Source organism: Saccopteryx leptura, chromosome 1 (genome assembly GCF_036850995.1).
Source record: "Saccopteryx leptura isolate mSacLep1 chromosome 1, mSacLep1_pri_phased_curated, whole genome shotgun sequence".
NCBI classification, from domain to species: Eukaryota; Metazoa; Chordata; class Mammalia; order Chiroptera; family Emballonuridae; genus Saccopteryx; species Saccopteryx leptura.
The window spans coordinates 77901926-77927453 of NC_089503.1; the positions used below are offsets into that span (position 1 = coordinate 77901926).

The window sequence follows — 25528 nt, forward strand, 5'->3', positions numbered from 1 at the left end:
CAGGGAGCATGCAGAGAGAGGGGGAGGGGGAGAGAAAGAGAGGGAGGAAAGGAGAGAGGCTTATAAGGACACCAGTCCTACCGGAGCAGGGCCCACCCTCATGGCTTCATTTAAACTTAATTGCCTCCTTATTGGCCCCATCTCTTAATAGAGTCATGTTGCGGGTTAAGGCTTCAATATATGAAGTTTGGGGAACACAGTTCACTTTATAACAGGCCGCTTCAGGTTGGAACGCCAGCTTTTTCTCGGTTTAGCTGTTTGACTGTGGCCAGTTGCTTAGGCTCTCTGAGTCTTAGTTCCCCTAACTACAACACACCATGCGAGTGATAATCACAGCCCAAATGGAGAGATTACAGTGAGTTAAGCAAGTGTGTGAAAGCACACCCCCCGGGCAGGGCACGGAGCAAAGGCTCAGCAAATGCCAGCCCTCTGCCTTCTCTCTCAGCACATTCTGGCCACTTGAATTTTGTCCTTCCTTGCCTGGGCAGGCTGGGCACCAGGTTTGCAGGCACATTATTGGTGTTGATGCCTCTCTTAGTGAAAAGTGGATCTTATTCCAGGAGGGCATGAAAGCCTTCAGAAGCCTGGATCAAATGTGGAATGTGTGCCTATCTGAATAAGTGGTGATGTTGAGAAAATGAGAGCATTAACAAGCACATTAACTTCCACGAAAATTATGGAATAGTGATGTTAAGGAAGACTTTTTAATTTTTTTTGAGTAAATGAGAGAGTGACCTTAATTCTATTCTTTTAATTTATGGGATTAGGCGAAGGGCTTTCTTTGATGAGAAAATAGAATGGAATAATTTTCAGCAGAATTATATTTTTAAATTATGCCCATCTTTAAATATTTTTCTTTAATAATCCTGTCAACTGTTAATGAATTAAACATTATGTATAGAAGTGTTGTTTTTATTTCCTGCGCTGCAAATAAGTCTCATGAGAGAAGACTTTACATCTTTGCTGGGCTTTCTTCTCATGGTATTTCAAATTAAATTCATCTGGCCAAGTGTTATATGTAATTCCTATTTGTCATTTTTAGCACAGATGTTAATGAATGTCACCTCAGTATATATGCTTTCTTTATTATTCATTTCTTTATATATCCATTTTATATATATTTTCATTATATATAAAATGAAATTTATATATATATATATTATAATTTAAAAATATATAAAAACGCATCAGTACACCCTGTATATTGGCACTTTTAAAGAGAGAAGCATATATTTTTCTCCCTTTGTACTGGAAAAAAAAATCATTGTATGTTATTCCAGCTGCATTTCAGTACCTTTGTAGATTTTCGTTAAATATGCTGTTTGTGGCTGTGTGTGACTCTAACGAGCTAATATCAGCCCTCTGCCACAGCGTGTGGATCTGTGGCATGTCCTCAGCTCAGCAAACGCACCTTCTTTCATTCATTCACCCTGTGAGGTAGTTGTCAGTTGGTGCTATTTAGTGTGACAGGAGGGAGGAAAATGAACTGTGCTGTAAAATGCTGTCAAATTATTATCTTTTTTTTTTTTTTTTTGGTCCCAGTTTTTGTATTTAGTATTCAAAAGAAACCCTTTATTTTAGGGCATTGAGTACAAAATTAGATCAGTTTCATAAGATAATGACCATATATCACAGTTATAAGCCAGTGTGATTGCAGGGTAGTGCTTACTGCTTAGAGTGACTCCGCGAGGAAGTGGACTTGTTGTGTTTTGTATGTTCCTTTGTGTTTTGCCAGCCATGGACAGCGTTTGGTACTGGTGGTTTAATGTTCCCAAAGAGAGTGTCGCAAAATGGACATGACCTTTTTGACTACTAACTTGTGCTGGTGTGTTGGTTTATCTCCTCTGTAAAAGGAGGTAACAAGGAGCATGCATTGTTTGATTCTAGGAAAAGAAAAAAAAATGCACAGAATAAACAAAGGTCAAGATGAAAGTGTAAAAATAAGTCCACTTTTTAGATTTCTTTTACCGAAGGGTCTTTTTAGGATTATGATTATACCTGTTGTGTGTAAGGTGGTTTATGAATTTCTTTTCTTTTCCTTTTTTTTATTATCAGATGTATTACAGCTATGGGATTCCACAAATCCAGAAATCCTTTGTACTGTTTTCTGCCTGGCTTTTTTGTCATGCATGCTAATTGCACTCTGTGGTCATATACCAGTTCACTGTACCTGAATATGTACGTGTGTGCGCGCGCGCATGTGAATAATCACTCTGGGACTAATTTGGGGGGATAGTGGAGCTTTAACCATGCATTGAAATGTCTTAGAGATTATGATATGATGTCCCAGTGCTGGGCACACAATCTGGCAAATAGCTTTGTTAAGTCGACTTCAGTTAACTCGAAGCCCAAGAGACAGTTCTCCAATTTTTCCATTAGGGGGCCCTGAGTTTTGGTGTTGTGTAAATTCTTGTGTCTTTTTTTTTTTTTTTTTTTTTTTTTTTTTTTGCTTTTAGTTCTAAGCCAGTAAATAAGCTTGGTAGTTGAATGGAAGGAGGGGGTGCGTTTACTGAACAATTTTCCAGATCTTGCCCAGACTTCAGCTGCAACCAGCATGATTTCAGACGTGCCAAGTCTTTATTTACTCATTGACCTCCCTTGGCCTCCCTGCCAAAAACCAGGCAAAATAAACAATAAATAAAAAAATATATATGGCTCCTTTCCTGCCATTTTCTTGGAATATAGTCTTGGGGCATAAGCCAAAACTCTGCTCTAATGAGGAAAAATAAACCTTATGGGAAGGAAATTTTCATACATCACACTCGATTTTATTTTGTTCATTTTGAATGTTAGATGCAGTTAACATATGTGACAAATTCATTTTCAAAGACTGGAAAGTCTTAAAGCTATGGAGTTACTTAGACCAGGGAACAGGATAAAGAAACACACGAGGAATAGTAAAGCCAGTGAAAACCTCAAGGCAAGTTTAGAATGACCCGCTCTTTAAGGGAACAAGTCGAGAAGGGTGTTTCTTAGACCGGCGTGTTACTCGCCTTGTCTGAAGCACTGTAGAAATTTCAAAGTCGATTCAGAACAAAGTCTAGTAGGAAAGAAGTAGAAGAACAATGACAAATGCCCAGAGAAGTCCCGACGGGTTCCTCTGAGAGGTGAAGTAGGGAAAGCTCGTGTCGCGTCCATTGCTCCAGAAAGTGTGTCTGCAGAGCTGCCGCTTATTGGAAATGCAGTTTCCCGAGCCCTTCCTGAACTTCTGCTGGGCGTGGGGCCCGGGATTCTGTGTGTGGACAGTGATGTTCACTAAACTTTGAGAAATACTTCCTTTGATCATTACATGAAGAGAATCTAGGGGCTCGTGGGGTGGTGCAGTTTAAATTGGAAGGGTTGATGGTAGAATTTGAATTTGAGTGGGCACTGCAGGGAAGTGAGTTCCTCGAGTTCTTTATTGCTGCCTCTTTTAGTGCCTCCATCTCTTCGAACGAAAGATATATTTTACAGTTAATCTACGTTCGTCATGCTTTTCCATGAGGCTATTTCCTCTGTTTTCATTCTCACTGGGATTGAGAATCACGGTGATTATATTTTACATAATAGCTTTTGCTATATTTCAATGAAAATATTAAGTACTCCACCGTCTCTTCTTCCCCAGGCTAATTAATCCTCATTCGTCAACCTTTTCTCTTCCTTCCAACCCTCGCATCATTTTCACTGCTCTTGTCTGGGCCTTCCCCTAATTTTCCAGATTTCTCCAAAGGTACAAAGACCCACACTAAATGCGGTACTGCACAGAGGGCTTTGCCTCTGCAGGCTTAGTGGATTAATATCTTAGCCCCACATGTTACTTTTCTTTATGAGAATTTATCTGAAGAAGTAGCAGAGTGTAGCGTAGTATTTTTAATGAGTTGTCTTTAGCCTCTCAGAATCTAAAGATGCTTGTTTGGGATTCTTAGGTTCACATAAGTATCAGGCATTGTCCGTAGACTCTCAAGAACTGTCATGATTCCCACATAAATACATCTCATTTTTCTCCCGACTTATGTAGCTGTAATGGGGATTAGCAAAATTCAAAATCTGTTATTTTCTTGTGTTTTCTTAGACTAACAGTCCAACTATCAAGTTGGGAATTTGCAGTTTTTAATGTAAAAAAATGAGTCCTGTGGTTGAAAACACATTTATTGGGACAATGGGTCAGACAAATTAGGCGTGGTGGTCTGTACAATAGGTAGAAAACTATCCATCTATTATGATACTGATTGTGATGCTAAAGTGATTATTACAGTATGTTAAAGAACATAGTCGGTGTTTAGCAAATGATAATGTTTTATATGTATGGACTCTTATGTTTCACATGTGCCTTTTAATCCCCCGTGGTTATTTGTTTAGCTAGCCCTAGAGTGTTCAGACAGTATCTGTCAAATGGGACCATGTTTATCTTCAACTACACCCCTGTGTTCTTATCACTTTCTTGTTTTTAAGTTTCTGTGAGTAGGGGATGGAGGAAAGGTTCCATTTTGAGAGTTTCCTCTGAGTTGGCCTTCTCTGTTGTGTATTTTGTCATAACAGACCCCTTCATACTCTACTGATTGACTAGAATATTGGCTTGAACTCAAGACAGTTAAAGAGTACAAAGTGATGAGTGGGTTTGCTGAACAGCACCACGTTGGAAATTCAAGTCACTTTTCTATATACTCACTTAAGTTTTCACCAAGAACATTATTTCAATATACTTTGACAGGCAGAAGAGGAAAATTTCTGACCTAGGAGTCTGCAGTGTGTTGAAGACTAAATAAATGTTCTTAGCAGAGCCGAGATGAAGGTGTGGCTGGTCTCAGTGGGGCTTCTCATGAAGGGGGTATCGTTTTCTTGACCCAGTCTCTGTCTAACTCTGCGACCTGTGATGTGTGTTGGTGATGCTGGCATAGGTTGCCTTTGTTGCTATAGAAACAGATAACACTACACCTACCTTCTGTGTCTGCTTTGCATGTTGTTTGAGGGGATTTGATAGTGTCCTTAAATGGGTGCTTTTTTTGATGCCTTACTACTCAGTTAGCAAGGCTCAGTTCATATGGTTTCTTCTTGTTCTGTCAGTTAGAATTTTGTTTTCTCTTTGTCATCTCCATTTGTCTTCTATCCTTAGACTTTACTTTGAGTTATCTTGCTTACAACAAAATTCGCCTATCTTAAAACTAGTTGGGAGTGATTCTAATCCTCTATGGCCCCAATTCATTAGCAGGGAACAGACACCAGTGAACAACTGAGAGTTCGGCGTTTAAGGAATCAGGCAAAATGCTCAGTGGATTAAGTGATCTGGTCAGTATGGCATATTTGAAATAGATTAGAAAATTAGATGTCCTTGCCCTTGGTGGGTAGCTCAGGTGATTGGAGCATTGTCCTGATACACCAAGGTTGTAGGTTCAACCCCTGGTCAGGGCACACACAAGAATCAACCAATGAATACATAAATAAGTGGAACAACAAATTTGTCTCGTTTTCTTTCTCCTTTCCTCTCTAAATAAATAATTTTTTTTTGTATTTTTCTGAAGTTGGAAATGGGGAGGCAGTCAGACAGACTCCCGCATGTGCCTGACCGGGATCCACCTGGCATTCCCACCAGGGGGCGATGCTCTGTTGCAACCAGGGCCATTCTAGTGCCTGAGGCAGAGGCCATGGAGCCATCCTCAGCGCCCGGGCCAACTCTGCTCCAATGGAGCCTTGGCTGTGGGAGGGGAAGAGAGAGACAGAGAGGAAAGAGAGGGGGAGGGGTGGAGAAGCAGATGGGCACCTCTCCTGTGTGCCCTGGCCGGGAATCCAACTCGGGACTCCTGCACGCCAGGCTGACACTCTACCACTGAGCAACTGGCCAGGGCTTAAATAAATAAATTTTTAAAAAGTTAAAATAATTATAAAAATGGTCATCTTTAGATTAAAAAAATAGAAAGAAAGAAAATGAGATGTCCTAAGATACCCCTTTTGTCAAGCCCTGACACTGGTGGCTCGCCATTGCAAAATAAAATGCAGTTATTTTCACAGAATTTAATTTTAAATTTAGCCTGCCTTTTCTTATTTTACTTTTCTAAATCATTGCATCAGTTTTGTATTTCCCTGCTACTCTTTGCCTACCAGAAACAACACATGGGCTTGGATGATTTTCTTTCTTGGAAACATGCTTGACAAAGCTGTACATAATAAAAGCATAATTTTCATAGCAGGAGAGCAAAACATACTACCCTCTCACAACTGGGCTTTAAAAAAATCTGAAGAATACACTCACTGAGATACATTTGGCTCATATTTTAATATTTTTGCACTGACATCTCTGCTTCAGAACATTCCCAGTTGAAAAGTACTAAACTTTCTTTTCCTGATGTGCTGGGGGGGGAAAATAGATTCTCCTGCCAATTTCAGCATGAAGAACTGTGGTGCCTGTTTAACTTGTTCTCTTTGTAAGTTACAAGCCTAGAATATTCCTGCCATTTCACAATGTCAGATGTGTTCTCGTTTGATCTGATGTATTCAGCCATGAGTGCGGATGGCATGTCCCAGACCGAGCAGCCTCTGGGTTTGTCACGTGCCGTGGTGTGCATTCCTAGCGGTTGGTGTGTTCTTGGCATGTCCGAGTCAGGATGGGCATGGCGTCAGATTCCTTGGAGTGGGAACAGATGCCCCAGGTCATTAGCTAATCTGTCCTCCTGCATCATTGGAGCAGCAGAATTGCTTTTTTCTTTTTTTCACCTAATGTTGGCCAGTTTCAGAAATGAGAAGCCTCACTGGCCTATCCTCTGCCTCCATGCTTCAAATATCAGCAGCTGTGGTTTAAGAAGATGCTAGATTGTCATGGTTCAACAAAGAACATCTGTAGTGTCAGAAAGATACAAAAATACAGATAGGCACACCCCGTGTACCTTCAGATGGTTCAAAGTAGCTGAAGTTGAGGACTAACTTTGGGGGTTCCCCTGGTACTATAGACTTTTCAAGGTCCAAATTGGCCTCTGAATTATGTTTTGTTATAGTCTCTACTACTTTGGTGGTAAGAAATGATATGAATAACCATACTGGGAAATTTACCCATCTCCCAGTATATAATAATTTTTGCTTTGTTTTGAACCCTGTTAATTACAATTCAGAGTAAGCCATCTTCACACAATTACATAGGACTCCTCGCAGCCTTAACAAACAAACAACAACAACAACAAAAAAGAAACACTTCCCATGTTAACATTAAAGATAATTTACGTGAGACTAGCCTTCGTGTATCTTATGTATTTTTCTGTGATTGGGAAAAGGATATACTGTGTTCTCTTAAGTGTAAGTAGGAAGCTACTGGTCAAGCAGATTGTCTCTAAACTCTGCCAGCACTTTTCCCACTATACTGCAGGAACTTGACTAGACACATAAGCAATTCACATAAAATGTCCCTCGAAAGCACTTAACATCTTAGCAGCCCACCCCAGAAACTTTGCCCAATGCCTGAGATTTTATTGGGGTGTGAGGTCACTTTTGAGATGCCTTGTTTATTAGGCCTCAGTTTAGAGGACAAACACACAGAAAAACCCTCTCTTGGTGGCTCCTCTAGCATCCTTCACAGGTGCAATCTGTCTACTTCCCGCTGAGAAAGATTGATGAATCTGACCTTCGGCTGGAGCAGAAGCTGAGTACCACAACAGATGCTGGAGTTCAGCAGTGTCCTAGGGAATTTGGCTAAGGTAACCTGGATGTGTGCCTTGGAAAATACCAGCCACGCAGAACAATCTTAGGGCTGTAGTAAGGGAACACAGGATAAATAAAGTATTGAGTCAGTTGTTTGGTATTGTGGGCTCTTTTGGGGTTTAAAAGTGAACTTTTAGTCATCATTGCTTTTGCATTACCTGCTGTCTTGAGAGTTCTTAAGAATCCATGGTGATATGTTGTTGTTTAAGTCCTACTTTAAAAATTCTAACATATTATGCAAGTTATTTCTAAATCACAGCTGTGGGGAACACTTCACTGTCAGCTGGTAACAGGGTATGTATCTCATTAGATAATTAAACTGCTTCCAGGGGCTCGATTTTGAATTGCATACTCAAATTAGCATAAAAAATACGTTGGGCACCTCTTAGGTTCTATGTTGGATTCTGGGGATATGAAAATGAGAAGAAATGGACTCTGTTCTCTTAGTATGTGCCTTATCAAAGGAAGACATATGTGTTGATCAGTAACGACCAAGTAGTGCAGTGAGTGAGGGTAGCCACAGAAATGCATAAGGAAAAAAATTAGCATGGAAGAGGTCATGATTACCTCTCCTGGAGGGGTGTGTGGATCAGGGCTGCCTTCAGAGGGGAGTGGTACCGATGGGTAGGAGTTCACCAGAAGGGAAACATGTTACCAGGAGAACTTCCTGGGCAGAGTCACAGCACAGGTGAAGTTGCATAGATGGGGTTTCTATGTACCTTAGTCTTCAACCACTCTGGATGGGAAGGAATGGACTTGCAGATCTTTAAAACTTAAAATTAATTAAAAACAACTAAATTAATAGAGTCTAGCCTTACTAAAAATAACACCTCGCCATTGGTGCTCTCTGTTGAGCTTTAAGAGAGAGAGCTGCCTTTAACTTAGGCAAGAACCATCCTCCTTAGTTTTAGGAGAGGAGACAACGGCAGCTGCTTTAGAAGGTGCTTTTCGCTTAAGCCAGTGGAGCTCTGAAAAGTCTCATTCGCCTCTTGATTAAAATGAGCTGTTTATATGTAAAGTTTCTAAGTTTTCTTCCAAATCTGATTCCATCACTTACCAAAACACCTTTTAATACATTTTTACACATCAAATAGGATTATTCATGTGTCTGGAAAAATTCCCTCATACTGGATAACTGAGGTATTATTCCATATCACTAAGTATATGTAGTTATGGAGTGGTGACCTCATACCCTGAAGAAGCCAGCTTTTACTAGGTTAGAGAAGAAATTATTTTAAAAAATAACATTTAGGAATAATTATAACAACAAACTTTAGTGAAAGAGTTAAACAACTTTCTTCAGCCCCCAAAGGAGAAAGAAAACATTTCCATCATAAACCCTGGGTCCCCCTGCACGTGTGCTCCTGCGTGCCCAGTCGTCTGGAGGCGATGTGCACCTCTGCAGAGACACTCACTGTGCCTGGAGGTCCAAGGCCCCTCTGCAGTGTGTCATCCCCACCACTCCCGGAACCACTGCAGCCAGGGGTGCTCGTGCCCGTCTGCAGAGACTCTCACTGTGCCTGGAGGTCCAAGGCCCCTCCACAGTGTGTCATCCCCACCGCTCCAGGAACCACTGCAGCCAGGGGTGCTCGTGCCTGTCTGCAGAGACACTCACTGTGCCTGGGGGTCCAAGGCCCCTCCGCAGTGTGTCCTCCCCACCGCTCCCGGAACCACTGCAGCCAGGGGTGCTCGTGCCTGTCTGCAGAGACACTCACTGTGCCTGGGGGTCCAAGGCCCATCCGCAGTGTGTCCTCCCCACCGCTCCCGGAACCACTGCAGCCAGGAGTGCTCGTGCCCGTCTGCAGAGACACTCACTGTGCCTGGAGGTCCAAGGCCCCTCCGCAGTGTGTCGTCCCCACCGCTCCCGGAACCACTGCGGCCAGGGGTGCTCGTGCCTGTCTGCAGAGACACTCACTGTGCCTGGGGGTCCAAGGCCCCTCCGCAGTGTCTCATCTCCACCGCTCCCAGAACCACTGCAGCCAGGGGTGCTCCTGCCCGTCTGCAGAGACACTCACTGTGCCTGGGGGTCCAAGGCCCCTCCGCAGTGTGTCTGTCATCCCCACCGCTCCCGGAACCACTGCAGCCAGGGTGCTCCTGCCCGTCTGCAGAGACACTCACTGTGCCTGGGGGTCCAAGGCCCCTCCGCAGTGTGTCTGTCATCCCCACCTCTCCCGGAACCACTGCAGCCAGGGTGCTCGTGCCCGTCTGCAGAGACTCTCACTGTGCCTGGGGGTCCCAGGCCCCTCCGCAATGTGTCCTCCCCACCACTCCCGGAACCACTGCGGCCAGGGGTGCTCGTGCCCGTCTGCAGAGACAGAGGAAGCATGTGCTGTCCATACTTGGCTTAGGGAATTGGTTTGGGTTCTTTTTTGAGTCAGAGTTCTGTTTGAAAAAACGATTTCTTTAAAAATGGACATAACTTTTCTGGGAATTGGCTCTGTGGTACAGGTGACTAGCGAAGTTAGAGTTCCTGCCTTTACAGTGCCTTCAGGCTTTGCACGACAGCTATGTCCCTGTTGTAGCTTTTAGAAAATCCCTGCTCCAGAAGAGAAGAATGTTTTTATAATATCCAGACCTCCGGGACAACTATTTATGTCGTTTTTTAAAATTACCAACAAAGCAAAGGATTTTTCAGAAGCGGCATTGGCCTTTCCTGGGCCCCAGACTCCTGACTTGGATGCACTGAGGGAAAACCCTCGAGTGTGGCTTTCTGTTCCTCTGACCCCAGTTAAGATCATTCTATCTTAAATGATCAGTGCTCTGTGTGGAAACTCCTTTAGAGACCAGAACCATTATTATGACCTCTGCATTTTATTTTTCTTATGTAAACATTCTTATTACAAAACAGCTTAACGTTTCTGTTGTGTTAAACTTTGTTTCATAGGGTTGTGCTTCGATGCTATTTTCGTCTCTCTTTGACATTCTTTTTTACAACATTTATTGACTGATTGATTTTTCGAGAGAGAGGAAAGGAGACAGACAAAAACATCGATTTGCTGTTACACTTATTTACGCTGTCATTGATTGATTCTTGTATCCCCTGACTGGGAATTGAACCTGCAATCTTGGCGTGTTGGGGCGACGCTCTTACCCACTGAGCAACCCAGCCAGGGCCTTTTATGTGGCATTTTTAAAAGTTGTTTAAGGCACGTTCATGTTTCTAAGGAGATGTGATATCTAGGAAAACATTGTAATAAAATGCAGGTGGTGGGCATTGACCTACAAAGATCCAAGAAATTCACGGGGCCCCACTTTTTGTTAACCTTATTATAAGGATGCTTGAAGCAGTGTGTTTGGGGGCTGAAAAAAGCTGAAGACCCCCATGAAGATTATTTATAAGATATAAAGCAGAGATAGGAAGAGAATATTACATTCCTTTTAGAGCTCGGATTTCCTTAATCCCTAGGAGTGTTGCGATAATGCTTTATCTTCAAGGTAAGAGTGGAATTTTGGATTTCCTCATTCTGCCTTTTCAATACTCTGTATTTGTGCTTGCTGTGGCTGTTGTATATTTGCTCATCTTCAGCTGTGTACCTGTCACTAAACCCAGGGCCACTTTCAAATGAGATAGGTGCCAATCAGGAGCTAGTGAGTCCATTTATTTGGAAGACTTTGTGACTCCTTCTGGCTAAATGACAGAAAACACAAGTTGGCTCAAGGGATACTTGATCATATTTCCAGGATAACTGCTTAGAGTCTTTAAGGAAAGTGGGAAACTTACTTTATATGAAAGATCATTTCCTCAAGGATGTCCAACGCAGGCAAAACATGGAAAGTTCATTTAGATTTCAAGCCCATTCTGATTTCCATAGTTGATTGTAAAAGCAGAGGCCAACAGAACCCAGCCTGCAGACGAGCTGCCTGAATTTGTGAATAAAGCTTGAGTGGGACACAGCTTTTGGCATGCAGAGGCAGAGCTGAGTAGTTGCCACACTCTCTGAGTCACAAAACCGAAATCTGACCCTTTATATGGAGAAAGTTTGCCGAACCCTACTTTAGAGTATTACTGGAGCTTAATATGTGTTAGAACAATTTAGCTGACAAATTTAAGTTGTAGAGAGAAGGGGTCTTGTTGGTACATCTGGGCATTATGGTTTCTGCTTTCCTAAAAGCACCTGACCTTTTTTGTTGACCACTTAAAAAGGATGCGGTGGTAGGAAAGGCTGAACCAAGAGCACGTGTAGATAACAATGGTCAGTTCAGGGAGACATCCCCTGGCCCCTGTTCTTGTCTTCCCCCTAATTTCATGAGTAGGACTTCACATTCAAGTTTTAGTCCCAAAGGATTTGACAGTTCGAAAGACAGGGCTAGAATAAGCTCTGATCAGTGTTTAACTCTTCGACAGACCCCAGGGAGCAGAGAGAACTGTCATAACTAAATTCTTGCTAATAATTTAAATTCTACAAATTCCAGGACTTTGGCAGCATGATTCGGGAAAGGAAAGACTATTTCCTGCCCTTTCCTTTTTAAAAAGAGGAAAAAATACACAAATAGATTAAAGTGCACTTACAGACCCCGCTGGCTTGTTTTTAAGCTCCCGAAGGAGCACTTTTCTCAATTACACTATTTTTCCTTTTTATCAAATTGCTAAGAAACAGTAACTCAATTGATTTAAATGATTTCTATCACACATAGCCTTTAAGACAAGTAATCGTTTTATTATGCTCAGTCATAACGATGGCATTTTACTTCTATCAATTGTATTTTCAGCAGGGCTCATAAAATACCCAGTTTGACTTCATTTATTAACTTTCTAATTTTCCATTAGCCAGTGTTTTCCTGTCTCAGATAATTCTCCTGCCTGTTGATACTGCATAGCTCAATGGAAATGTGCCTTTCAAAAGAACAAATGACACATTCTTTGAAGTTTGGATAAGATGAATATATCTGAATACATCTCAAAGAATAATTTTTGCTTTTGTTTGTCAACTTTCACTTTTAATGTTGTAACTTGAATATCACTTTGCATCACTTTGAATTTCATTGTTTTAATTTTGTGGTTTGCTATTTATTAGTTTCTTATTGAAGAAAGCCTGGACATTTTAAAAATATATTTATTTTTTTAAAATAAGATATGATTCAGTTTTCATTTGATCAGCTCTTGTTGACTACAAAAGTAACTAGAAAAACTATCTGGTCCTGTATTAATGTTTTAGTTCGGTGTTTTACTCTCTATTGCATCTCTCAGTGTGTTGCTGATGGGATCTAAGTCTGCAGAAGATATCTGAATAATTTTTTTTAGTTTCCTCTTCTTTTATTGGCAAATGACAATGAGTATGGTAATTGAGCAATTGTGTGCTTACATGAGTTTATGAAATTTGCATGAGCAACTTTTGGACAGCTTACATTTTTGTCTCTAAACAGATTTGAAGAGGAAGCTTGTTAAAATATTATCTTTTGATTAAAAATATTGTTTGCATTTTATTGAATGGCAATCTACCTCAAAACACTGAAGATATATTTCCCTTGTCTCTTGGCTTTATCTTGTGTTTTTGGTCTTTTGAAGACTGAGACAACTTCCTGTCTGTAAAGGAAGTGAGTGAGATGCCGAAGAAGGAGGAAGAAGTGGACTGAACCCTAGAGAGAATGCCTTAAGCTGGCTAATCCCTCACCAGTATCATCATAGCCTCCCTTGTCCATCGGTTGCTCTTTTTCTCCTGGTTTAATTAAGGAAGACACTGGGGTCTAGAAGGTGAGGTAACTAACCTCTGTCTGAATGACCCTGCAAGTGACAAAATGAAATTTCCAGTGCAGACCTGACAGGTGCTAAAGGCCATGAGCTGCTCCTTGTGCCCTTTGCCCACCTGTAGCAAACCTTAGGTCACATTTTTCTTGGGCTCTCTGATCATAATTAATTTTCTGCACCATCAAAAGAGAAACCTAATTCTCTTTTGTAGCCTCTACCCACAACATTTCCTCCGTCTTGAGTTCCGACCCATTCATTCCTGACCAGGACGGTGCTGTCTCTTGCCCCCTTTGCCCACCATTTCCAGTTCATTTCCAGCCCTCATCTCTTGCTTGTGCCTCCATGACCGTCCACTTTTTCAATTCCTAAAGGCAGCCTTTGATGAGAAAGTGCTTCTGTTAAACTTGTACTCCTCTTGCTTGAGCCAAATCTCGTCATGAAGCTGTGGGGCCTGTTCGATCACTAACAGCATGTGGAAGGCCCTGTGAAGAAGATAAAGTTTGAAGGGGACTTTGAAGAGGAGAAGCCTGACAGGGCAGATGGAGTGTGAGAGGAGGGAGCTTGACCAGAGGCTGCAGGAGGAATTGGCACATGGCAGTATGTGCATAGAACGCTTGCAGCGGGCATGGAAGAGTGTATGGTGAGAGAGACAAAGGCTGAAAGGGAGGCTGAAGCTAGGTGATGGAACGCAAACATGGGATTTGGAGTTTATTCCATTTGCAGTTGAGGGCTGTTGGGACATATCATAGTATCAGGAAAAACTGTGCCTTACCCTGTGCCCAGCACAGACAATCAGCGATTATTTATAGAATGGCCAGTGCGTGGATCTGGACTTTACGGGTTCTCCTGGAAGGGAAATTAATTGGAGTGGAGGAGAGTGAAAGTAGAGGCAGCAGAACCCACTAGGATACTGCTGTTGTTCATTCTCCCTCTTCTCTGTATGTAGGATTTATAGAAAACTAGAGATGCACTAAAGGAAAATGATCTGGAATCCTGTTTCTAGTTAATATATTTACATTTACTATTGCTTCATTTGTATTTAAGAGAAATGATACCAAAGACTATGTGGACTATAGACAAAGTAAAATCTCTGATACGTGTGCCTCTCTCCCCCCCCTTGCTGTCACCAGTGTGTCTTGGTGTCCTGAGGCATTAATGAACACTGTATGCCAGTCAGCCCTGTATTCCTCTAAGTCAGTGCTTTTCAAACTGAGTTATGATCCCCTCCACAGATCATGCAATGAAGTTAGTGGGTTGCAGAAAGCATTTGAAATGACACATATTATAAAATATAAAATAGCTCATTGCATTGCTCATCTTAAGGGTCAGTTCTGTTTTATGAAGGAAGATATATTTCTTATTGTGAGTCACCAAGAAGATTGAAAAACAACATCGTATGTGAAAGGAGCTCATTACTTAGGAATACCGTAAATCTGTCTTTAGCTCTGCATGTAAAGAGGTCATATGATTTATCATCCCAACCAGGATACATTTCAAAGGGAAAGGGGTGACTCTTAATTCCACCACAGAAATGGTCATAAACAGGGACTGCCTCAAGCTAATTAAGAAATAGGCTCCCTCTACTCTGTCTGTATTTGAGATCTCCAGAGAAATTCAACCGAAGGGAGAACTTTATCTATCTAGAAGATACATGTATACATACACACATATACCAGCATACTGCTTAAGGAAGACAGATAGTGGATGAACATGGCTACAAAGTTTTCTTTAGCATCCCAGGGCTGTGCGGATGCTGGACAGTGTGTCATATTTTTGTTGCGCTGTTTATTTTCATTCGTAGTTATTAGCAAAGAACTTACTGAATATTGTCATTTTGACCTTGTGTCTTCTTAAAATAATTGTTTTATAAAAAGGTTTAACCTCTTACTTTGGCAATTTAGGCAGATTTTTAACTAGATATGAGTTGTATGGAACTGTTTCTATTTAAAGATGTTTTAATATTTTATGAAATATTTTGTGAAATGTTTGGAGAAGAATGTTCTTAATTGGCTTATCTTCTTGGGACACACTGTTTATCCTATAAAAACTGCCACAAAAATATCTTTATGAGTCTTCAACAACTTGCATTTCTCTTGCTCCAAGATAAACAGTAAAGGCTCTGAAGTGCCAGAGATTCTCTGATAGCTTCCATTCTCACAAAGTGGCCAGAACTAACCACTAAGCAACACTTCCCTATGGTAGACTGCAACAGAGTAGCTGATAAATCCTCAGGGAAACCAGGCCTTGCTAGCATTTTTGAAGCAGGAGAAAGAATTCTGCAAAGTTCCATCCTGAAAAATGTCAAAGTGAAACTCATCCCTTCATCTTTGCTGACCGAGTGCTGAAATCCTTAATTTTGCTTCTTTAAGTTGTTTTTGTTTGTTTATTTTTTAGTTTTAGAAGAATTGTTTATAGAACATTTGGAAATGATTGAAGTATGAAGAAACAGAAGATATTAAAAATGATAGCTCTGATCATATTATTGTATGACCATTAACTTATGATTATTTTTCTTCTATTTTCTTTCTGTTAATATATATATATATTTTAGAAATTAAATTTAATGGAGTGACACTGATCAATAAGAGTACATAGGTTTCAGGTGAACATCTCTAATAGCTTTTGAACTGTTGATTGTGTTGTATACCCATCACCCAAAGTCAAATCATTTTCCATCACCTTATTTGTCCCTCTTTTCTCCCCTTCCCCCTGGTAAATGCTTCACTTTTATCTATGTCCATGAGTCTCAGTTTTATTCCCACTTATGTGTGAAATTATATAGTTCTTAGCTTTTTCTTATTTATCTATTTCACTTAGTGTGTGTGTGTGTGTAAATATATATATATATTTTTTTTTTTTTTTTTTTTTTTTTTTTTTATTCAATGGGAAGAGTGGAGGCAGAGACAGGCTCCCGTATGTGCCCTGACTGGGATCCACCTGGCAAGCTCACTAGGGAGTGATGCTCTGCTCATTTGGGGTGTTGCTCTGGTGTTCAGCAACCGAGCTCTTCCTAATACCTGAGGTGGAGGCCATGAAGCCATCCTCAACGCCTGGAGCCAACTTGCTTCAAATGAGCCATGGTTGCAGGAGGGGAAGAGAGAGAGAAGCAAGAGGGGAAGGGGTAGAGAAGCAGATGGGCACTTCTCCTGTGTTCCCTGACTGAAAATCTAATCCGGGACATACACATGCTGGACCGATGTTCTACTACTGAACCAACCAGCCAGGGCCAATTTCACTTGGTATTAATGTTCGCAAGGTCAATCCTTGTTGTTGTAAATGACAATATATCATTATTTCTTATGGCTGAGTAGTATTCTATTGTGTATATGTACCACATCTTCCTTATCCAATCTTCTATCGAGGACACTTTGGTTGTTTCCATGCCTTGGCCACCATGAATAATGGTTTGATAAACATGGTGTGCTTTAAAAATAAATGAATGTTGTATTTTATCAAATGCCTTTTCTGCATCTATTGATAGGATCATGAGAGTTTTGTCCTTTGTTTTGTTGATATGGTGTATTACATTGATTGATTTCCATACGTTGAAACATCCCTGTGCTTCTGGAGTGACTCCCACCTGATTATGAAGTATTATATTTTGATGTATTGTTGTATTTGATTTGCTAGTATTTTGTTTAGGATTTTTGCATCTGTATTTATTAGAGATACTGGTCTATAGTGTTTTTTTTGTGTGTGTTATCCTTGCCAGATTTTGGTATCAGAGTTATGTTGGCCTCATAAAATATACGTATTAGGGAGTATTGCTTTTCTATGTTTTGGAAGACTTTGAGAATGAGAGGTACTAAATCTTCTTAGAATGTTTGGTACAATTCATTAATGTAGCCATCGGGTCCTGGAGTTTTATTTTTTGGGAGCTTTTTGATAGTTGTTTCTATTTCCTTTCTGCTTATAGGTCTATTTAGGTTTTCCACTTTTTTGTGACTCAGGCTAGGAAGATTATATTGTACTTGGGACTTATTCATTTCTTCTAGATTGTTGAAATTGGTGGCATATAATCTTTCATAGTATTCTAGTATGATCATTTCTGTATATGATGTCTGTGGTAATTTTTCCTTTTTCATTTTGAGTCATTTCTCTTTTTTTCCTTCGTGCATCTAGCCAGGGCTTTGTCAATTTTATTGATCTTTGCAAAGAAACAGCTCTTTGTTGTATTAATTATTTTCTATAGGTTTTATTTTTTGTTCTCTATTTCATTTAGTTCTGCTCTAATTTTTACTATTTCCTTTCTTCTGACTTTGGGTTGTTTTTGTTCTTCTTTTTCTAGTTCTTTAAGGTGTGATATTAGGTTGTTTATTTGGGATCTCTCTTGTTTCTTTCATTTTCTTTTTTCTTTTTTTATGTGACAGGAGGGGAGATATTGAGACAGACTCCTGCATGCACCCCAACTAGGATCTACCCTGCAACTCCGTCTGGGGTTGATGCTTGACTACCGAGCTATTTTTAGTGCCTGAGGCTTACTGTGCGGACCAACTGAGCCATCCTTAGCACCTGGGCCATACTCAAACCAATTGAGCCACTGGCTGCTGGGGAGGAAGAGGAAGAGATAGGGAAGCAGTAGGAGGGTAGAAGCAGATGGTCACTTCTCCTGTCTGCCCACACTGGGAATCAAACCCAGGATGTCCATATGCCAGGCTAACATTCTATCCATGGAGCCACTGGCCAGAACCCTCTCTTGTTTCTTGATATAAGCCTGTAATGATATAAACTTCCCTCTTATTACTGCTTTCACTGCATCCCAGAAGTTTTGATATGTCATGTTGTCATCCTCATTTGTCTCTATATATCTTTTGATCTCTTTTATTTTTTCTTTGACCTAGTTATTTTTTAGAAGTGTGTTGTTTAATTTCCACATTTTTGTGAGTTTCTCTACTTCCTTTTTGCAGTTGAATTTTAATTTCAAAGTGTTATGGTCAGAAAATATTCTTAGTATAATTTCAATCTTTTTGAATTTGTTGAGGTTAGTTTTGTGGCACAATATATGTTCTATTCTTGAGAATGTTCCATACACACTGGAAAGAAAAATGTTTAATTTGATCTGAGATGAAATGCTCTGTAAATGTCTATTATGTCCATTTGCTCTAGTGTTGCATTTAAGGCCGGTATTTATTTATCGATTTTCTTTTTGGATGATCTATCTGAAGTTGTCAATGTTGTGTTGAGATCTCCAAATATGATTTTGTTTTTGTCTCTCTTTTTTGTTCTTTTAGTATGTATCTTATATATTTTGTTGCCTCTTGATTCAATGTGTATATATTAAGAAGTGTGATGTCTTCTTGATATAGTGTCCACTTTCTCATTATGAAATTTCTATTTTTGTTTCTTGTTGACCTTTGTTGTCTTGAAATCCATATTATCAGATATAACTATAGCTACATCTTCTTTTCTTAGGATATTATTTGCTTGGGAAACTGTTTTCCAACCCTTCACTTTGAGTCTACTTTTGTCCCTACAGCTTAGATATATCTCTTGAAGGCAGCATATGGCATGAGGATTTCCTGTAGCCATTTTATGTTTTGTTCTCTGGGAACTCTGTGTCTCCTTTGGTTATTTTCTTTTGTGTTTCTTTCCGTTGTTTTTGTTTCATGGTATTCCATGCTTCTTTCCTCTATTTCTTCTTTTTTTAAGCTATATATTTCAGTTTTGTTTTTTCCATGGGTGGTTACTGTTAGATTATTGAGAAAAAAATGTTTCATATACACAATAGTCCTTAGTCTTATGAGTGCTTCTGCACTCCATCCACCTTTACTACTTCAGACCTTTATCCTCTACTCTTTTGTGTTTTTGTTGTCAGATTATCCTTGTTTATATGGAAATGTTGTTGGAGGCTTTACTTGTTTTGTTTTTTATATCTGGTAGAATAACCCCCTTGAATATTTCCTGCACTGGGGGTTTTCTGGTGGCAAATGCCCTCAGCTTCTGTAGGTTTGGAAAAGTTTTTATTTCTCCTTCATGTTTGAAGAAACACTTTGATGGAGATGGTATCCTGGGCTGGTAATTTCTTTCGGTACCTTGAATGTTTGGGTCCACTGTCTTCTGGCTTGTAAAGTTTCTGCTGAGAAGTCTGATGATAACCTGATCAGTCTTACTTTATATATTATGTTCTTCTTTTTCTTAGCTGCCTTGAGGATTTTTTCCTTATCATGATTTTTGACAGTTTTATTACAATGTGCCTTGGAGTAGGTTTGTTTGGGTTGAGGTAACTTGGCATTTGGTTTGCTTCTTGGATTCAAAGCTCTAACTTTTTTTATATAGGTTTGGGAAGTTTTCATCAATTGTTTGAACAGGCTGTCTTTTTTTTCTCCCTCTCTTCTTCTTCTGAAAGTCATTATTCTTTTTTTTTCTTTTTGGATTTCATTTATTCATTTTTAAAGAGAGAGAGAAAAAGAGAGAAAGGGAGAGAGAAGGGAGAAGGAGCAGAAAGCACCAACTCCAATATGTGCCTTGACCAGGCAAGCCCAGGGATTCAAACCGGCAACCTTAGCATTTTAGATTGATGCTTTATCCACTGCGCCACCACAGGTCAGGCCTGAAATCCATTATTCTTACATTACTCTTTTTGATAGAGTCAGACAGTTCTTGTAGAGCTCACTCGTTGTTGTTGTTTTTTTTTAATTTTAAGATTCTCTCTTTTTCTCTCTGTATCATCTTTGGTTGCCTGTCTTCAGAGACACTGATTCTCTCCTCTATCTGGCCTGTCCTATTGTGTATGTGTGTGTGTGTGTGTGTGTGTGTGTGTGTGTGTGTGTGTGTGACAGAGACAGAGAAAGGGACAGATAGACAAGAAGGGCGAGAGATAAGAAACATCACTTCTTCATTGTGGCATCTTAGTTCATTGATTGCTTTCTCATATGTGCCTTGACTGGGGGACTACAGAAGACTGAGTGACCCCTTGCTCAAGCCAGTGATCTTGGGCTCAAGCTGGTGAGCCTTGCTCAACCCAGATGAGCACGTGCTCAAGCCAGTGACCTCTGGGTTTCAAACCTAGGTCCTCTGTGTCTCAGTCTGATGCTCTACCCACTGTGGCACTGCCTGGTCAAGCTAGCCTGTTCTAGTATTTAAACTCGCTACCTCATTTTTTTAATTTGTGTATTGAGTTCTTTATCTCTGTTTTTAAAATCTCAGTCTCTATGGTGAGATACTAATTTTGTTTTCTGAACTCATTAAGTTGCCAATCAGTGTTTTCTCGCAAATTGTTCAGTATTTTCAGAACTTCATTTTTTAATTCTCTATCATTTAATTCCAAAGTTTCCATGTAATTGGTATTGCTTTCTGGAGATTTTTCATTTTTTTTCTGAACTGTGTCTCTTTCTTGAGTAGCCATAGTATTCATTTTTTTTCTGCTTTGAGGGTATTTGAGAGTAGTATTAAGAAATCAAGCAAAAAACAATAAAAAACCAATAAATTAAAAAATTAAAATGAGAATAAAATAAAAATGAAAGGAGAAAAACTACAAAATAACAAAAACAAAAATAATTTAAAACAACAAAAAAACTAAAGAAAAAACACAGAAAAAAAGAAAAATCCTAAACACCCAAGCTGACATAAAATAGGTTTTTCTTATCTTTCCCAGTATGTCTCACTATATTATAAGTTTTAGCTCTGTTAAAGTTCCAGCCTGGCTTCTGCTGGAATGCTACTGTGGAGGTGAGGCTGCAGTCGTGCTGAAGGGTGGGGCATGCTATGTGGTTTACAGCTTTAGCAATGGCGATTTCAGACCTCCAGGTGCCCCTTTCTGTGTCTCAACAGACCTGGAGATCAGACACAGAGCACCTCTGATCTTCAGGGGAGAGAGTGGCTCTGGAGAGATAGCTGTGGGGTATGTCTTTGCCCCTCTCCATATCTGCCAGGTAAGAAAGGCAGGATCTGGGAGGCTGGGGGGGGGGTGTACTTTGTATTTTTGTGTCTCTTCCCCAGTGCTCGCTGCCAACAGACCATGGGAACACTAGTGGTGACCCTGTTCTCTGCCACTTTGGTTCAGTATCTCTCCAAATTCCCCCAGTCTCTCCACTCCTCCTGACAGAGGAGTCACTTGGATTTTTCTCCTCTCCACTTCTTCCAGCAGACAGAAACCCAGACAGTTCAGGTTTCTCTCTTCCTTGGAGTCTACTGGTGTGACTACGAGTGCGTCTTATCTTCCAGCCCCTCCTCAACCCTTCCCACCTTTATTCCATTTGTTATACAGATCTTTTAGGCATGCCTGAGAGTCCAGCTGGGGTTTCTTCACTGCATTATAGCTGTTTAATTTGTTGATATTTCAAGGGGAGAGATCAAGGGTTTCTCTCATTACTCACCATTACTCTGATTTCCTTTTCTGTTAATTTTTAAAAATTAAGATTGCATTAGTTATACACTTCCAAGTCTTGGGTTTTCATCAAGTGACTTAATAAGAAAATATTTTGCAATGACAATAAGTACTCTTTATAAGTGTTAGGTTTATAATCTGTAATCTCATCATGTGGGCATGTCACATTGACATTGTTTAAAGTTCTTCTATCTTGGACCTTCAAGTTGGTTTCCAATTCTTTTCCATTTTTGTAAATATAATAAGTGAACAACTTTATGAGTGAAGCTTCCCTATTGTTTTTTTTTTAATTTTTTAGAAAGAGACTTTTTAGCTGGTTTTATACATTAGAATTATAGCATTTCTACTGGGACCTGCCTCATTTGGGTATTGAGATTGGATGGGCAGGACCCAAACTTTAGCATTTTTGGAGACCTTCATTGTGGGCTGAGCTACCTGGTAAGTAGCAACAAAAAGCTACTTCTTCACAGGAGCTATTAATGGGGTTTGAGAATGGTGAAGTTCAGGGGATACTCATCAGTGGAGATGTGCTCCCACTGTTAGTATGTCTCATGTCACAATGGGTTAATGGAGGCTGGTGAGTCCAGCACATATAAAGAACTCATGGTCTGGGAGAGGGGGTTTGTAGTGCCTTGCTGGGATGGTCATGCTTCTCACTAGTAGTGCTTCATCAGTGGATTTTTAGAAAGGAGGATGAAGGGCAACTATAGCTCTATTAGAATCTCATGTCCAGGTCTATTTACCTCATTTCTGCTGATATCTAAGACATAGTAAGGGTTCATGTCATAAGTAGTTCTTCTTATTCTTGAAAACAACATCAGTACTGAATATGATCTTCATCAGTGGAGTCTAAAAAGCCTTCAGATTGCCTTATTTCTGTGGTCACGAAAGCTTGTGCTCGCCTGGAAGGGAGGTATCATCACTCTGGAACCCTTGATCACGACACAATGTGGAGAGAACTCGAGTAGTACATAGAGATTTGGAATCTCTCCTGTTTCTGTCATTCTAGAGACTTGATACTGATTTCTAGCTCTGGTTCTAGAGCCACACAGATTTCAATTTAAAAATCCATCTCCACAACTGATTTGCTGTGTAACACTAGCTGTTTGACCATCTATGCCTGTTTGCTTCTCTATAGCATGGGTATATAACATCTACTTCTCAGAATTGTTTTTGAAGATTGGTTAAGTTACTTCTAGCAGGTCACCCATTACTTGGTATATGACCAGGATATATTAAATAACATTTTTTTTTCTTTCTATAAATGAATGGCCCAAGTTGTATCTAAATCAATGTCCTCATACATGAAATATCTGGCTCTTCCTCAGTGTCTATACTGTGACCAGTACTAACTGCATTAGTATATCAGTTAGAAATGGCCCAAGGTGATACCACTGCTCTTAAGAATTTTAAAGATTTTATTCTTTAGGACTTTCTCTCGCTTCTTATTTTCTCTTTATTTTAAATACCTGCTTTGTATCTAATACTGTAAGTGCTAGGGATTTTAACTGAATAAAACACCATTTCATTATTTCTGACCTGTGTTAGCTTTGTGGTCCAGTTGTTCCCAGATTACAAACACACAAACATATGAATTAAAGCACATCTGACAATGCATCTAATTAACCTGTGACACACTAACAATTCATAGGCCTGAACGTCTCTTTATTTTCCTTTTGGTTTGACCCCCCCCCCCCAATTACCTCTGCTTTGGAAGAAATTCGTTTCTGAAAGAACAGGTTCCACCTTTCAGCATTCAGAGACTGTCAGCTCAGCAGAGCTTCTGGGACCTGGTTCTTCCTAGGCCAGTTCCTAGTTCCTTCAGGGACTGGGCTGGCATCAGGCGCTGCTCTTCCTAGGGACAGAGATGAAAATCTGCCTCTCAGATCCTGGAGACAGGACCCCTCAAGACAAGCCTCTGGCTCAATGCCCTGAGCCAGCTTTGAGGTCCATCTGTCTCATTTTGGTCTCTGAGTTTCCAGTTTCTGACAGGTCATTTTTGATATTCTGGTTCCTGTTCTGTGTTATTTTGTTTCCAGAGAGTAACCAGGATAATATGTCACACAGAAGTTCTTAAATGAAAAAAGCAAGAGAAGATGCGTTTTTGCCCTTGCATGGGAGCCTCTGGAAATTTCAGTCTTGCATGAAAAGTAATTTTATGACACTGGATTCTCAGTGCTATCTTGAGCCCTGTCATTGCACTTTTGGCTAATACTTACATTGTCAGTCTCAGGAATGGATCAGCCACTGGAAAGTAGTAATAGCAGTGACATTTATGCAATACATTATCATTTTTTTCCTGTCTCTAGTGAACTTAGAGAACAAAATCTTATTTACCTAAGTAATGTTCTGAATAGACAACAAATAAACTCCCATGCTCACTTTGAAGGAGGCAAAGGGCTTAAAAATAAGACATGAAATACGTAAGAAACTCTTAAAATCTCAGCATATCAGCGTTGAAAATACTTTCACGGTTATTTAACCTAGCTTCACTTATTTTCACAATGAGAAAACTTAAAGCCAAGTTAAACTTTCACTCGATGTTGGGTGAGATTAACTGGAGGCAGGGAACTGGTTTTGAATTAAGCTCACCCTCTTATTAAGTATGTGAGCTGGAGGAGCTCATTTCACCCTTTAAGCTTCAGGGTCCTCATCTCTAATGTCAGGGGGTAATTATCTCAGTCAAGCTTATAGAACTGTGATAAGTTACATGAGGTAAGCTTGTCATTGGTTAATGCACTTCAGTAAATATTAGCTATTGTGATGGAACACAGAGAAGAGTAGGAAAAGAGGTACTCTGAGCTGGCCTGCAAGAAAAGAAGACAGTTTCAACAGGTGTCTGTGGTAGGTGAGGGTATTCCAGGGAAAAAGGATGCAAACAGAGACAGGGAGTTTAGGGTCATAATGGTGACAGTAGGAGTAATTCAGCGGGGAAAGCGAAGCTCTGAAAAAATAGTTGAAGCCTGATCATGGATGGTCTTGACTGTGAGGACATGGACCTTAAACTTCAGTTATTAGTCTGAGAGGAGAAGGGAGGTCAGTAGATAGATGGGTTTAGTTGGTGTGTGTGTGTGTTTGAAAGAGAAGGACAGGAAGACAGAGAGATGATTAGACCTGTGCTAAGAGAGAGGAAGTGGATGATGATATCGAAGGAGGAGGCCTCTCTAATATAAAGTGGAGGTGTGGGAGGTCATTAGCAATTCTGTACAAATGCGCCTCCCTCTGGCCTGCTAATCCTGATTTTAGAAAAGTGTTGAGGGACTGGTTTAAAACTTACACCCTTCAACACAGATCACCAAGATTGTGCTAAACTGATTTTTAAAGTATAAAATATTATGTTAGTATGATGTCACTTTTTAAACTTTTATACGTGTGAAAACCTATGTCTTCATTCATAAAAGCTCAAAGATTTAGAACCAAAACATTAGCAATAGTTATCTTTGTGAGGTTGTGTCATAGATGACTTTTTATTGTAGTAAGATATACGTAACTCAAAACTGCCCATTTGAACCATTTTTAAGTGTTTAGCTTTGTGTTATTAAGTACATGTCACATGGTTGTGCAGCCATCACCATTATCCATATCTAAAATTTGAGTGTTTTTCCCTTTATTCTTCATACTTTTATGTATTATTTGAATTTTTAAATTTTATAAACATAACACCAATTTAGTTTAAAAACACAACATAAGGGTTGGAAACTAATGCAGGATAATTGCTGTGGTGTGGGAAATTATATCCTCACTCATGATCATGACAGTTGGCATGAAGAGGAAGTACAGGAACCGAGAGAGAAGGCCAAGTTGTCTAATATTTTTATTTATGGCGTTTTATTCCCTTGGATTAGAGGCGCTTT

At 40.0% G+C, this 25528-nt stretch overlaps 1 protein-coding gene across 1 annotated transcript in view; it reads left to right on the plus strand.

Moving 5' to 3' along the window:
- The window catches only part of FAT3 (FAT atypical cadherin 3), a 700951-nt gene that overhangs the window by 193555 nt on the left and 481868 nt on the right, over positions 1–25528 (plus strand). The gene's annotated exons all lie outside the window — the stretch shown is intronic.